Source organism: Eublepharis macularius, chromosome 6 (genome assembly GCF_028583425.1).
Source record: "Eublepharis macularius isolate TG4126 chromosome 6, MPM_Emac_v1.0, whole genome shotgun sequence".
Taxonomy (NCBI): domain Eukaryota; kingdom Metazoa; phylum Chordata; class Lepidosauria; order Squamata; family Eublepharidae; genus Eublepharis; species Eublepharis macularius.
This window is the reverse complement of record NC_072795.1, coordinates 54814009-54830977: the sequence shown is the minus strand read 5'-3', so window position 1 is coordinate 54830977 and position 16969 is coordinate 54814009. Positions and strand designations below refer to the sequence as shown.

Genomic DNA, 16969 nt, shown 5'->3' with positions numbered 1-16969 from the left:
AGAGAGGGGCAATCCCATCAGCTCCTGGGCAGTGAAGAGGAGGGAAAGCCAAACAGCCCAAGGGACTAGCCACTGCCTCTGGTTGTTGAGTACTAAAGAGAAGAGAGAGCCCCATCCTTCAGTACCTAATGGGTGGGTTCAGGCCCTTCAGATGAGTGTTGCTGAATGAGAGAGATGACTCTGAATGCTGCATGAAGTTCTCACATGTCATAGGTTGCAGATCCTGATCTAGGCCTTTATAACTATCACAGAGATATCTTTAATAACAGAATCCTACTATATAAAAGGCTAAGCATATTCAAGACAACTCACTTCCTACTCTGGTGGGCCACCAGAGGGTGCCGCTGTGGAGGGAAGCCCAGAGGAGGCATCCAAACCTCCAAAGAGCATGCCACGGTGGGAAGCCCAGGCTGGGACCAGGCACAGAGCAGGCGACAATTCCTGCCCCCTGCCTTCACCCAGCTGGGTTGAGGAGCAGAGCAGGTGGCAATGTCCACACCCGCCATCACCCAAAAGGGATCAGGAGTGGAGCAGGAGCAGTTGGGAGCAGGAGCGGAGCAATGCCCGCACCCGCCATCACCCAGCTGGGATCAGAAGCAGGCCAGGTGGCAATGCCTGCCCACTCTTTACCCAGCTGGGATCTGGCATGAAGCAGGGGCAATACTCACCCTCTGTCTTCACTCAGCTGGGAACAGGAGTATAGTAGGTGGTAATGCCCACCCCCTGCCATCTCCAAGCTGGGATCAGGAGTGGAGCAGGTGGAAATGCCCATCCCCTCTTCACCCAGCTCGGATCAGGAGCAGAGCAGGTGGCAATGCCTGCCTACCTTTCACCCAGCTGGGATCAAGAGTGGAGCAGGTTGAAATGCCCGCCCCCTCTCACCCAGCTGGGATCAGAAGTGGAGCAGGTGGCAATGTCCGCCCCTCTTCACCCGGCCAGGATCAGGCAAGGAGAAGGTGACAATGTCTGCCCCCTTCACCAGGCTGGGATCAGGACCAGAGCATGAGGCACTGCCAGCACCCCCCTCACCCAGCTGGGATCAGGTGTTGAACAGGAGGCAATGCCCCCCCCATTCATCCATCTTGGATCAGGCACAGAGCAGGCAGCAATGCCCACCCATCCCCCTTCACTCAGCTGGGATCAGGTGCAGAGGAGGTGGCCATACCTGCCCCCCCTGCCTTCTTCTGCCCATGATCAATGGGGAGGGGAATGCCCGCCTGCTCACCCTCCTCTTTCTAGAGCCTGTTGTATTTTCCCCCACAATGGGCTTTGTTGCTAGTATAAAATAAAGCACAACGTTGCAGTCCAACTTCTTGTACATGTGTCATTGAAATTACATTACACAAACACTCAATTGTCTATACTGGCTTCCTATGTTCTTCTAAGCTTGAATCAAAGTGCTATAGGATTCTAAACAACAAGAGTCCAACATTTCTAAGAAACCCACCTGACTCCTATTCCATCAAAATTTATAATCAACCCTTACACTAAGCACAAGAGTGTAGCTAGTACATATTGTGTGTTATCTACTAAGAGTCCTTGGAAATAGACAGATATAAATCTATCACAGTTGTGCTATGGTGTAGTGGATAAGAGCATGGGACTCTAATCTGGAGAGCCAGGTTTGATTCCCCACTCCTCCACTTGAAGCCACCTAGGTGACCTTAGGTCAGTCACAGCTTCTAGGGGCTCTCTCAGCCCCACCCACCTCACAGGGTGATTGCTGTTGTGGGGATAATAATAGCATACTTTGTAAACCACTCTGAGTGGGTGTAAAGTCATCCTGAAGGGCGATATATAAATCAAATGTTATTATGAGCTACTTGATCAGCAGGGTAAACAGACACTGAAACTTTATGCCAACATTCAAGAATATGTTAAAAATAAAAACAGCAACATTTCTGAAAGAAAATAAAGGGGGTGGGCACCAGACTACAACCCTGGGCAGCATAAGGCTGATATTTTCTTTTCTTTTTTTAAACCCACCACCTCCCTAAAAGTATGGGAATAATAGAGGTTTTTACAAATATACCCATTGCTAATGGAAAAGTTATTTGGCCATAGCAAAATAAATTAGAATTATCTGAGTTACGTATCCAATAGCCACTATTTCAGAAGTAAACCTACAGTAGCTAGTTGTGAAACATCTTTCCTGGTTTCAGGTTTTGTCTTGCCCTTTGTGGCTTCGCTTGAAGCAGATAGCAGCACCCACACTTGAAGGAAGTGCATGCGGCTAAACTATTGATTGCTGAATTATTGTTTTTATGTAAAATTAAGTTACTAAAGTACTGTGTGCACATCCTAAAATACAAAAACCCCAAGATGCTCTTACAACTGCAGGTATGATCCACAGAAGAACCTACTTCTGCAGAAAGCATATTGTTCAGAGTATTATATGATAAGTAATTATTTAGGTTATGCTTGTGACAAGAGGCATTCCTTTATTATTATTATTAATTATTATTTATGTCATTTATAGTCCATCTTTCTCACTGAGACTCAAGGTAGATTACATAGTGTGAGATTAGCACCATCAGTATCAAGGACATTTCAATAAACAATGCCATAGGGTAAATAAATGTAATTTTACAAAGACATAACATTAGCAAAAATCCAATACAGAGTTGAAGAAATGCTGAAACAGAGCATAAGCAATTCTAGTCCTGACATTAGACAACACAGAACTACCCAGTAGGGTCATAATTAACAGGTGGTACATAGGAGCACATACTTAAAGCAACAGATAATACATAAGGTAATATAGTAGTTAAGTCTATGGTCCCTAACTTGTTAGTGAAGTATAAATGCATCATCCCTAATGGATGTACACTTCATGTATCTAATGAAATGAGCTCTGACTCACAAAAAGCTTATCTGGGAGTACATTTGGTTAGTCTTTAAAGGCGTTTCTGGACTCTTGTTTTATTTTGCTACTACTATCTACCACCACCTACAAATATCACTAATACAGATTATTGTATTGTAAATCAAAACTCAGATTCCAGCTCTTATGAAAATATAAAGCCTGATTTAATCCCTAATATATGGACCCAAGAGTAAAACACAAATATCACACACTTTTAAAAAGTAATGCTATAAATCCTCTCCCAGCTGAAATCTTGGAACAGAAGAGGTTGTTTCTTTCCCCATCTCCACCCAGTGAACAGCCCAGCACCTCTTACTGGAGATGTTGCAAGCAGGAGAGTACTAAGCAAGCAATCCAGCCTCAGCGTTTGGGAATCACTGTCTTATAAAACTCATTAAACAATCTCTTCTTCTGGATCCATGAGCCACTCATGTATGGTTCATTAGTAAAACACTATTTACATATAAAAACTAAGATTGGATCCAAGAACAACTTTCCCTAAAAACTCACACAGGGAAGACAAATCTTGGATCTAGTCCTTATGTCAGTACCAACATCAATACAAGCAAATAGCAATAAATAAACCTGTAACATTCAGGAGGGCCTACATACTCATACTGTTTACAGATACACACACACACTTGTGCTGGAGTCACACTATGATATTCTAGTTTTCTCCACATTCAACTTCCTAAAATTTTATTCTCCTATATACCCTGTTAATACTCAAATGAATAATTCAGTACTAGAGCATATAAAAAGTGCATAAGAATAGTAGCACATCACATTTTGCCTGCACGTGTAAAAAAGCAGTTCACTTTTCCTTATTGCATAATCAGACACCTGACTATTAAAGCCACCCACACAAATAAAAGTTCTAGGCTAAAGGTTTTGCTTTATAAAGACTGTTATTCTATTGCACTTATACTGCCCAAGCAGTACAAGTATGGAAAAAGGCTAATATGAAAAGAAAAAGATGCAGAATTTAAGAAGTCAAAAACCTGTTAACCAACTTGAACTTAGAAAAAGGCAGTTTTAAAAATAGATACATCTGCTAACAAGACTATGAAAAATGAGAAAGAACTTTTGACAATAGAAAGACAAACACTGAAGACATTATTTTAATAGGACAGCTTTATCCATATACTAATGGTTTTCAAACTGTAATTCTAGGAGTCCTAGATTCCCTTGGAAGCTTACCAAAAACCCCTCAATATGAGGTCATCAATGGAGGTCAAACTTTCCTGAGACACAGGACCATGGACATTCTCCTGGCACTGCACAACCAGAGAAAAGTGTTTTCATGTATTATATGGTGAACTCCCAATCCACAGAGGATGACAAGTAAAGCCCTACAGACATGTCAGGGGCCCCCATGAACAGAACATACATTCCAGAATACACAATAGCAGTCTGAAACCTCAATGATCAACTACTGTAATATGCAATACGTGGGCCTTTGGAGATGACACACAAGTTGCAACTCATTAATGTACAGAGGCACAGATACGTGCAAGCAGCATTTTTACAACTGCATTGGTGCCTGTGGACTCAATTCAAGATGCCAGTACTTCCCTTTAAAAAGCTCTCAAAATCTGCATCCAACATAATTTAGGAACTGGCTCTTCAAACCTCATGTGGTTTCAATTACCAGATTAAGCCATGCTCCCATATTCCATTATGGAAAGAGAAATTGTCAGCAGCAGGGAGAAGAGGGTTTGGAGTGAGGTGTCACCAATACACAGATGGCATCCAGAGCTCTACCATTTTGAGCAGGTATCTGAAGAAAACATATAAATCCCCTAATTAAATAAAGTGCTTTCACTACAATCACACTGAAGCTCTGGAATAACTTCCAGAGCTTTACTTGATGCCCTGGAGCGTCCTTTTGAGGCTGTGGCTGGTTGGTTGAGACAAAGTCGGCTGAAATTGAATCCCACGAAGACGGAGGTCCTGTATGTGGGTCATGGGGAGATGGCTTTGGGACCCCGGCTTCCTACACTTGATGGGGCAGCACTTACACTGGCCCCGAGAGTTAGGAGCCTGGGGGTGATTCTAGATTCCTCCCTGAAGATGGAGGACCAGATCACTGCAGTTGCCAGGTCTTCCTTTTATTATCTTTGGCAGGCCAGGCAGATTGCCCCTTATTTGTCTCCCCGTGACTTGACTACAGTGGTCCAAGCAATGGTCACCTCTAGGTTGGATTACTGTAACGTGCTCTACGCTGGGCTTCCCACGGGCCTGATCCGGCGGTTACAGCTGGTACAGAATGCAGCAGCATGGGTCATTGCTGGAGCACCGGTGTGGGAGCAGATTACACCGGTGCTATGCCAGCTGCATTGGCTGCCAGTGGAGTACTGAATCAGGTTCAAGGTTTTGGTGTTAACCTACAAAGCCCTAAGTGGACTGGGACCGACGTATCTGAGGGACCGTCTCTCACCATATGAGCCCCGGAGGACTCTCCGCTCTGGTGGAAAACATCTTTTAAGTGTCCCTGGCCCTAGGGAGGCCCGCCTGGCGTCGACCAGGGCCAGGGCCTTTTTGGTCCTGGCCCCGACCTGGTGGAATGCTCTGTCTTGCGAGACAAGGGCCCGGCAAGATTTGCTTGCATTTCGCCAGGCCTGTAAGACAGAGCTATTCCGCCAGGCATATGGCTGACGCCGAACAGTGCCCCCCCCGTGAAGGGGGGGTTAAACCATCGCCCCTATGCGAACACAGAGGCATGTATGAACCACTATGCAGCATGAACTGTAATATTTAATATTTTTAAATGTATTATTTAATGTTTTTAAATGTTTTTTAATGGTGTTTGTATTTGTTATCCGCCCTGAGCCTGCGAAAGCGGGGAGGGCGGAATATAAATATAATAAATTAAATTAAAATTAAATTAAATTCCTGAGTGAGATCAGAAACTGTGCCCTTTGTTAGCATGTGAGAGGTAGGGTTGCCAAAAAGTTGGAGAAAAAATGTCCTACCCTCTAACAGAAGCCTAATGAACTATTATTTACCAACTGATATTAGTTATCCCATGCCATGAAAAGCTTCACCTACCCATTTCCACACATTATGCCTCTATTAAAGAAGCAGGACATTTTTTCTCCAACTTGATAATCCTAGTGAGAGGCTGCAACACTCACCTATTTCATATGGCTCTCAACAGCAAACATGAATACGATCGTCATGGGATGCCATTTTTATTAGCAGGTGAGGATTTTGTAGGGAATACATTGAAATGGAATTGTTGTTTCTATTTTTACATCATTTTTGACATAGTTATTCTTTAAAAACTGCTTTGAGCTTAGATAAAGCAGTATATAACTACTTTAAATAAAATGCCTAGGAGACAGCTGCCAGTTCTAAAAAGAGTTCTAAAAACAGTTCTTCAGTGACCCCATAATGATGGGGTCCAAACTGGCAAAGACTGACCAGGAGAGAGATCTTGGAGTTGTGGTGGATAACTCACTGAAAATGTCAATAGTGTGCGACGGCAATAAAAAAGGCCAATGCTGTGCTGGGGATTATTAGGAAGGGAATTGAAAACAAATCAGCTAGTATCATAATGCCCCTGTATAAATCAATGGTGCAGCTTCATTTGGAATACTGTGTACAATTCTGGCCCCCACACCTCAAAAAAGATTCTATAGCACTGGGAAAAGTGCAGAAAAGGGCAACTAGAATGATTAAAGGGATGGAACACTTCCCCTATGAAGAAAGGTTAAAGCGCTTGGGGCTCTTTAGCTTGGAGAAACAATGACTGAGGGGCGACATGATAGAGGTTTACAAGATTATGCATGGGATAGAGAAGGTAGAAAAAAAAGTATTTTTCTCCCTTTCTCACAATACAAGAACTCGTGGGCACTCAATGAAATTGCTGAGCAGTTGGGTTAGAACGGATAAAAGGAAATACTTCTTCACCCAAAGGGTGATTAACACATGGAATTCACTGCCTCAGGAGGTGGTGGCAGTTTCAAGCATAGACAGCTTCAAGAGGGGATTGGATAAACATATGGAGCAAAGGTCCATCAGTGGCTATTAGTCACAAGGTATAGATGGAACTCTCTGTCTAGGGCAGTGATGCTCTGTATTCTTGGTGTTTGGAGGAGCAATCAGTGGGAGGGCTTCTAGTGTCCCTTTCCCACTGGCAGACCTCCTGAGAACACCTTGTTTTTGGCCACTGTGTGTTGGACTGGATGGGCCACTGGCCTGATCCAACATGGCTTCTCTTATGTTCTTATGTTCAGTGGTTCCCAACCTGTGAGCAGAGGACCCCGGGGGGGGGGGGCAAAGAGTAATTTCAACAGGTCTGCAAATCTATCCAGCTTAGACATGTTTTCACCTTCCCCTACCTGTGTCTTCCTCTCCAGTCTTACCTCCATGGCAGCCGTGCCCCCCAACACTGAGCTGGTCCTGCTAGACCAGTGACATTGGGCCATCCTCAGCCAATGGTCCCCAAGTGTGCACTAGTCCAGTGAGGGTTCTGGCTTACCTACAAGGATAACTCTTCTTGGGAGAGGCTTGTGGGGGGGGTGCATATTGGCTCCCACTGCGCAACCCCCTCTCATCTCTGCTGACAGCTGGAATAGTTCACCCCTTGAATGGAAGTGTGGACTACAGCACTTTAAGGAACTATTGTTTGGTTGGTGGCTTCTTTGTGGGCCCATGAGTTAGATTCCCTGGTCCCTTACAGAGCTGTATCAAACAGCCATCAGAGCCAGGAGCTTCACCATGATGCAGCATCTCCCTTCCAACCATCCCAGTAAGTGTGGAGGAGGTGTTACCCCTGAAGAGATCATGCCTCTGAAGTGAGGTCTGACTCAGGAACACTTAAGTTGTCATTGGACTTATGATTTATTTTGCTACCTAGTTTAGTAATCACTACATTATCAACTGTGGAAAAGACCTGCAGCGCAACATATGTGCTCAGAGATTGGAAAATATATTCTAGAGATGAGCTCTCCCTTCTTCCAATCCAAGTGCTATAGCTAAGGCCGTGGGGGGTGGAGAGCAGTCAGGTATCTCTTGATCATGCAAGTATCCAAAATTCTCCACATGGAACATTTCATAACATACATTAAACATTACTGGTGTTAGATTCTGATACCTGGGAGCTTCTCTGAGAGTCAATTTACCACTGAAAAGCAAAGCTAAAATCAAAACAAGTAAGCATCCATCAATTGTTCTGTCAAGGACATTCAAGCAAACTCCCATGTGTACAGACTAACTGCTAACTGTGGTAGCAAAGGGGTCATTCTCTAGGCAGCTATATGAGAAATCCCAAGCTATACAAACATATCAAGCTTTTATACTTTGTCAAGCCATTGGTCTGTACTGTCTACCCTTCAATCTCACATCCAATCACATGATAGCTGCAAAATAGCACCAGCCATATCATTAAATTACTCAGACTAAATAAGCAAACATATCTTCCATAGACTGAATATGACTAGCACATGTATGTAGTTTTACTGTTTTTCAGATGTATGCAGTGCTGTGATTAATTAAATACAAATTCATTCAAAAGTGTAACTGAATTCACCAGTTTGGTGTAGTGGTTAAGAGTGTGGGAATCTAATTTGGAGAGCCAGGTTTGATTCCCCACTCCTCAACTTGAAGCCAGCTGGGTGACCTTGGGTCAGTCACAGCTTCTAGGAGCTCTCTCAGCCCCACCCATCTCAAAGGGTGTTTGTTGTTGTGGGGATAATAATGACATACTTTGTAAACCGCTCTGAGTGGGCATTAAGTTGTCCTGAAGGGCGGTATATAAATCAAATGTTATTATTCTTATATATTATTATAATCATTTTTGTCATGATGTGGTTTCTCAATCAATGGATATTAATAGTACAACTACTATCATGCAGAGGTTTGTGAAATTTTTTGACATTAAAAAAGGGATGCTCATACTGGACAACCACTTGCTTTAGAAGACACATTTTCAGATCTACTGCCAAACAGCAGGACACAAGCAGAGAGCTAGTAAAGAGACGAAGCTGTATTAGAATAGTTCTTGAGTCAGCCACATTACAAATCTTTGCACTGTCTTGAAAATCAAGGGATGGCTTTAGGCCAGTCACACACACACACAGCCTAACCTTCCTCATAGGTTTGTTGTAACAATAAAATGCAAGGAACAAACAAGTACATTACCCTTAGCTCCTTCGAGGATGAGAGGAATAAACTGACAGATAGATTAGTGGTGAAATGAAATCTGATAATTCCATGCTTCTAGGAGACCAAGCACTCGGGAAGTTGACAATGGCATCTGCTTGACACTATTTTTTCACTTGCTCTGAAAAGTCTGCAATATTCTTCCCGCGCTACATCAAATACAAAACTGAACAGAAAAAACAGTATTTTTCCTAAAGATATTCTAATATCACAGGAGTTCAAAACAATCTTATCTAAGACACATACTTTGCCGTAACTCCTCATTGGACTTTTACATTGAATGCTTCCGTAGACGTGCTCAGGCTGAGATAACTGACAAACAACACCTAAAGCATAACCTCAGCCGTGTAGAAAGAGAGGCCATAAACAGCCTCCAAAATAATTCTGGCATCGTAATCAAGGAAGCTGACAAAGGCGGAGCAGTTGTCATCATGGACAAACAAAATTATATACAAGAAGCAGAAAGACAACTCTCCAACACAACATTCTATAAAATACTACCTTCTGACCCCACGGAGCAATACAAAAGGGAACTCAATAAAATATTAAAAACACTCCCCATGGACATACAAGAATGCATCCATACAGACACACCCCAGGAACCACGACCAGGAAGATTCTACCTGCTACCCAAAATCCACAAAACAGGTAACCCAGGACGCCCAATTGTTTCAGGAAAATGCACCATCACAGTAGGAGTCTCGGGATACATGGACTCTATCCTCAGGCCCTATGCCACCAGAACACGCAGCTACTTACGGGACACCACTGACTTCCTCAGGAAAATACAGTCCATTGACAACCTACCAGATGACACCATCCTAGCAACCATGGATGTGGAGGCCTTGTACACCAATATCCCACATGCAGATGGACTGCAAGCCATACGGAATATTATCCCAGACAAAACCACAGCAAACCTTGCCACTGAACTTTGTCACTTCGTACTCACTCACAATTACTTCGAATTTGGTGACAACTTATATCTACAGGTGAATGGCACAGCCATGGGCACACGCATGGCACCACAATATGCTAACATATTCATGGCGGACTTAGAGCAACGCTTCCTCAGCTCCCATCCACTGGAACCACTACTATACTTAAGATTCCTGGATGACATCTTCATCATTTGGACCCATGGGAAGGAAGCCCTTGAGAGATTTCATCAGGACTTCAATAACTTTCACCCTACTATCAACCTAAGCCTGGACCACTCTACACAACAGGTACACTTCCTGGACACCACTGTACAACTACATAATGGACGAATAAATACCACCTTATACCGGAAACCAACAGACCAATACTCATATCTACATGCCTCCAGCTTCCACCCTAAACATACCACTCGGTCTATTGTCTACAGCCAAGCCTTACGTTACAACCGTATCTGCTCCAATGCTCTCGACCGAGACTCACACTTAAGAGATTTACAACAAGCATTTTTGAGACTACAGTACCCACCAAATGAAGTGAAGAAACAAATCAACAGGGCCAGACTAGTACCCAGAAACAGTCTGCTCCAGGACAAACCTAAAGGAACTAACAACAGAACACCACTGGTTGTCACCTATAGCTCCCAGCTCAAACCCATCCAACGTATCATCAGTGAGCTACAACCCATCCTGGAAAATGATACCTCTCTCTCAGAAGTCCTGGGTGGAAGACCTTTCCTTGCCTACAGACAGCCCCCCAATCTTAAACGACTTCTCACTTACAATCATGAATCGGCCAGCAGAGTCACCAGCACAGGCACCAGGCCCTGCAACAGACCCAGATGCCAGCTCTGCCCCTATATCTACCCAGGGAATACAATTACAGGACCCAATGGCATCAACTACACTGTCTCTGGCTCTTACAGCTGCTCATCCTCCAATCTGATATATGCCCTCATGTGCCAACAATGTCCTTCTGCTCTGTACATTGGACAAACCAGCCAACCTCTACGCAAAAGAATAAATGGACACAAATCTGACATTAGAAATGGAAACGTCCAGAAACCAGTGGGAGAACACTTCAATCTACCAGGACATTCCACCAAAGACTTAAAGGTCGCTGTGGTTCAACAGAAACCTTTCAAAAACAAAATCCAACGGGAGGCTGCTGAATTGGAATTCATATGCAAATTTGACTCTGTCAAGCTGGGACTGAATAGAGACTATGAATGGTTATCACATTATCACAGGTAACAGATTCCCTTTACAGAGGCGTGGTCTGGGGGAGCCCAGTGACGCCTGGTGTGGGCTTTCGGGGATCACAGTTCTCTTTGTCAGATGCAGCTGGCAGGGAGAGCTGTGGTCATTGAAGGCTTATACTACATAGGAATTGGATACTTTCACTGCTACAAATGAATACGGCAGGCTGACTGAACACCAAAAGGGGATGTTTACATTTCCAGGCAAAGGAATGTTTTGACTGCCTCCACGCTAATTAGATTCTGTCTCCTTGTGATATATGTCCCCTTCTTTCTCCCCTCTCATCCCTCCTCTTCTGTATTTGACCAGTTCGGATCATGCATCTGATGAAGAGAACTTGATTCTCGAAAGCTTATGCTACAATAAAATTGGTTAGTCTTAAAGGTGCTACTGGACTCTTTTTGATTTTGATACTTTGCACTAAATTTCATAGGTATTTAGAAAATCTGTGGCTGGGTTATCTTTTTATGACCTAATTTCTTGTCATTTGGGCAGCCCATGCAAATAACACAACATCTGTGCCTTTCAGTTTTACACTTCTACAAAAATATTCACAGAACAGAGACAAAGCCATTTATTTCTTATCCCCAAACATCTAATCATGTTTTAGCAGTTGGCAGACAGTATATAGTTTGAACAGATCCACAAAGGCAAATTTTCCAAGTCTTTCAATTCTTCTAGATCTTCATTCAAGTACACATCTTTTGAAATCACTATAAAACATATTCTAAACAGTTTCACTGCAAAACAGATTTCAGGTCAACAGACATATTTAAATACTGTATCCTTGAGAAGCATATTGCCATTCCACAGCTAGCTCACTGGATTTCTGCTTTAGATTCTGCATTCTACGAGGTCAATTCAGTTTCTGTCTACAGAATTCTTCCTGTACATAAAGTGGTATCTTCCTGAACCATTTCTGACCATCACTTGTAGAGCTGTGTGAAGTATAAGCTGGATCATGACTCTATCTTTGCAATGCCAAGATTAACAATAAAACAAACCACCTTATTCCTTCCCAACACAATTATGAAAAACTCCAAAACTAAATTAACTCCAAAGTTAAATTAACTCACCTACCTCAGATCCTGTAAACTTACTCTCCCTGCAATATCATGCAGACAAGTACAACGTGGGGGGGAAAGAGCTTGAATGTTTCGATCCAAAGATGCTCAGTACTTTGCCAGCTAGCTATAAACACATCCTATCTGTACAAAATAATATTCCATAATAAATAAAACTATATAGTATATGATAGCATATGTTAGAAGGAGACTTCAAGCCCATACTTTGTTTTAAAGCTTAGATAATAACCAACTCTGGACCTAAAATTACACTTTAGATTCTAACATGGGAACTCTTCCTACCACAGTAAAGTTAAACATATTATTAGTGCTCAATTACAAGACTGGGGGGGAAAAACATCACCAATAGCTCCAAGATACCAGCACTAAACTACCAATGCAGGGGGCTGCCCTCTGGAGGAGCCAAAGGGTATGCTACCTGCTCACCTTCTCAAGCATTTGAGGAAGAATGCAACAGTTTCAACTACAGCCAATAAACTGGAAGACTGAAAGAGGTAAAGAATCCTTTCCTTTCTTCCTATGAAGCAATATGCTTCTCAAGTTAGAAAGTAGATTTGGCAATCTCAGTGATGGATGGGCTCAGAATGTGGTGACAGAAAATCTTCATGATACCCCAAGGGTATCCCCATCTGACAACACTCTCTGCAACATTATACAGTTAACGAAAGGTGGGGAACAGACACAGTCGGATCAACATCTGCGCCAGCGTCTCCTCCTCACGCACATCGCACCCGCCCATACAATACCTAGTAATAGTAGCAATTGGCCTTGCGAAGGGAGATCTAACTCCGGACCCTCCCTCATCGTGATGATAACTCATGGACCGCTCATCACTCATGGCCCACTCACACATTCAGCTTACCCTACCTCACAGGGTTGTCGCCAGAGTAAAAGGTAAAAAAACCCCGTGCATACCGCTTTTGGAGAAACCGTAAGGTATGAAAGAAAAAAGAAAAAACACTGACTCCAGGACACACAGTTGGTTATCGGTGGCGAGGTATTATACACACGTACACACACTTTTTTTTTTTTTTACAAGAAGCTTCCCCAAAACCTCGTTAAGACTGAGGTGCTTTTTACTGTGAGCATTTCTTGTTCCGCTTCCGAACAGGAGAAAGTTCCGTTACCCGAACAAGTCTGCGATGAGGAAACAACCGTCTCCCACGGCCGTGTGAGAGAGAGCGGGAGACGCCACCTCGCCCCCTGCGCCCCGAGCGGAGACCCAGGCTCGCCTCCCCGCTGAAGCGCTCCACGCCGGAGCCCGTCGCCTCAGGCACCTGCCCGCACCGCCGCAAGTCAGAGCGGCGCGGCCGGACCTTCCCCTCATCCTCCCCCTTCCCCGGCCCTCAGCCTCCACCCGAGACCTCCCCCGAAGGCTGGACTCCAGAAAGCCTGACCCCGAAGAGCCTGACCTCTGGGCCGGGCAGTGCAGTCTCTCGCCCCGCCGCCCTCTCAGCGCCTCTCCGCCCCAACCCACCTCCCGAGAGGGGCTCTCGAAGCCGCCCACACTCACCAGCCACAGGCCCAACCGCTCGCTACCGGCCCAACCACTAGAGGACAGGGCGCGGCCTCCTACAATGGCGGGGAGGAGGACCCACCGGGCGGCCTGAGGACTAAGCGGAACCGCCGCGCGTGGCCACAGCCCGGGAAAGGAAGAGGTGGAGCCGGGCAGGCGGCTCCTGGTGCGGATAGCGGCGCCGAAGAGAGGGGGAAGGGAGAGAGGCGCGAAGACTACTGTTCCCGCCATGCCTTTAGTGCGTAGCGGTGCACTACAACCCCCATAAGGCATCTCGACTGTGGGTTTCCCTGGATGGATAAAAAGATGCGCTACCGGGATAGCCCAGGCGAGCACGCTCTGAAACGATGCAGCCTCTAAGAAAGACCAGGGCCACTACGCAGGCAAAGGGTAAACCACCTCTGTCAGTCTCTTGCCTTGAAAACCTCAGCAGGAGTCGACATAAGTTAGTTACGATTTTAGGACCCTTTCCACCGTCAAGCGTTTTCCTATTCTGTCAGGTTCCTCTTCATTGAATTTACTGGTTGTAGATTCTCTTGTTTTTCCTAGTTACTACAGATGTTAGCCTCTCTCTGCTTGACCCTGTCTCCACTGCTTCTCTTTTACAGTTTACTCACTCTTAGGACTACTCAGCCATGAGTTTAGTAAAAGTCTTGACACATTTACTGTAACGCTGACTAGAAACAAGGAAAATCCTTCAAGCAAAGACATCAGCAAACATTACAGTTTGCTCAAAAAAAATACAATGATAAAAACAGTAAAACAGTGGCTCATGTTGACTAATACTTAGTAGCTTTTGTGTCACTACTGAGCAAGTCAAGGTGAAGGAAATAAAGGTCTAAAGCAACCAACCTGTTCCACATTAGGGATGTTTCATTTCATACAAGCCTTTATCTGCTGACCTTTGCAAGCCAAATACGGTTGACAGTGAATTACCATCCATGAGTCGCCACTAATCGCAAGAAATCAGTACACACACCCTTCCCCAACATGACCAATGACTGTACAGCATGAAAACATTTAAAACAGACCTCATAGCTATGAGAGTGCAGCAGCAGTTTGCTTCAGTCAAGCAGTGAGGTAAGAAAAATATTAAAACACAAAAAATTCCCATGAGACACAATTTTGTATGTGCAACTAAAAAGTAAAACTGTTTCTTACTCTACAGCAGCCTTTCCTGGCACCAGTTAGTGTTTCCAATGAAGCTAAACCAGCACAGGACTGGGAATGGCTGATTTTTCTAGATGGGCACGTTTCCTTCTATCCTTCCTACAGTACCATCTCTGTCTAATCTATTTTCTCAGTCCCTCATTTTATACAGCATTTACAGAAAACACATCAGTTCACACCACTATTACTAAAATCACAGCTCATTCAACAAGATGTGAACCTGAGTTCATTCAAAAAGAGTCCAGTAGCACCTTTAAGACTAACCAATTTTATTGTAGCATAAGCTTTCGAGAATCAAGTTCTCTTCGTCAGATGCATGATCCGAACTGGTCAAATACAGAAGAGGAGGGGAGAGAGGGGAGAAAGAAGGGGACATATATCACAAGGGGACAGGATGCAATTAGCGGGGAGGCAACCCAAACATTCCTTTGCTAGTAAATGTAAACATCTCCTTTTGGTGTGGAGTCAGTTTGCCGTGTTAGTTTGCAGCAGTGAAAGCATCCAATTCCTATGTAGTATAAGCCTTCGATAACCACAGCTCTCCCTGCCAGGTGCATCTGACAAAGAGAACTGTGGTCCCCGAAAGCCCACACCAGGCATCACTGGGCTCCCCTAGACCACGCCTCTGTAAAGGAAATCTGTTACCTGTGATAATGTGATAACCATTCATAGTCTCTATTCAGTCCCAGCTTGACAGAGTCAAATTTGCATATGAATTCCAATTCAGCAGCCTCCCGTTGGATTTTGTTTTTGAAAGGTTTCTGTTGAACCACAGCAACCTTTAAGTCTTTGGTGGAATGTCCTGGTAGATTGAAGTGTTCTCCCACTGGTTTTTGGACGTTTCCATTTCTAATGTCAGATTTGTGTCCATTTATTCTTTTGCGTAGAGGTTGGCTGGTTTGTCCAATGTACAGAGCAGAAGGACATTGTTGGCACGAGGGCATATATCAGATTGGAGGATGAGCAGCTGTAAGAGCCAGAGACAGTGTAGTTGATGCCATTGGGTCCTGTAATTGTATTCCCTGGGTAGATATAGGGGCAGAGCTGGCATCTGGGTCTGTTGCAGGGCCTGGTACCTGTGCTGGTGACTCTGCTGGCCAATTCATGATTGTAAGTGAGAAGTCGTTTAAGATTGGGGGGCTGTCTGTAGGCAAGGAAAGGTCTTCCACCCAGGGCTTCTGAGAGAGAGGTATCATTTTCCAGGATGGGTTGTAGCTCACTGATGATACGTTGGATGGGTTTGAGCTGGGAGCTATAGGTGACAACCAGTGGTGTTCTGTTGTTAGTTCCTTTAGGTTTGTCCTGGAGCAGACTGTTTCTGGGTACTAGTCAACAGGGCCAGACTAGTACCCAGAAACAGTCTGTTCCAGGACAAACCTAAAGGAACTAACAACAGAACAGGTCTAGGGGAGCCCAGTGACGCCTGGTGTGGGCTTTCGGGGACCACAGTTCTCTTTGTCAGATGCATCTGGCAGGGAGAGCTGTGGTTATCGAAGGCTTATACTACATAGGAATTGGATGCTTTCACTGCTGCAAACTAACACGGCAAACTGACTCCACACCAAAAGGAGATGTTTACATTTACTAGCAAAGGAATGTTTGGGTTGCCTCCCCGCTAATTGCATCCTGTCCCCTTGTGATATATGTCCCCTTCTTTCTCCCCTCTCTCCCCTCCTCTTCTGTATTTGACCAGTTCGGATCATGCATCTGACGAAGAGAACTTGATTCTCGAAAGCTTATGCTACAATAAAATTGGTTAGTCTTAAAGGTGCTACTGGACTCTTTTTGATTTTGCTACTACAGACTAACACGGCTAACTCCTCTGGATCTATGAGTTCATTCACAGGATCAGAACAATGGAACCCCCATCCCCAACCAGGGATGAATAGAGAGACACAATTCTTATCTCACTAGTTTCTAATTTCTGCTTTACATCCCGAGTCCACTCTTTGCTTCACCCCTTCCA

At 44.4% G+C, this 16969-nt stretch overlaps 1 protein-coding gene across 2 annotated transcripts in view; it reads right to left on the bottom strand.

Annotated features, from left to right (window-relative positions):
• The window catches only part of PAK2 (p21 (RAC1) activated kinase 2), a 68607-nt gene extending 54660 nt beyond the window's left edge, over positions 1–13947 (bottom strand). The window contains exon 1 of one of the 2 annotated variants that reach the window (XM_054984130.1): positions 13831–13947. The gene's annotated coding sequence lies outside the window, so the exon portion shown is untranslated. Of the gene's footprint in view, positions 1–13444; positions 13501–13830 lie in introns of those variants that run through there. The other variant, XM_054984131.1, reaches the window with a different exon arrangement.
• Positions 13948–16969: the final 3022 nt, after the last annotated feature.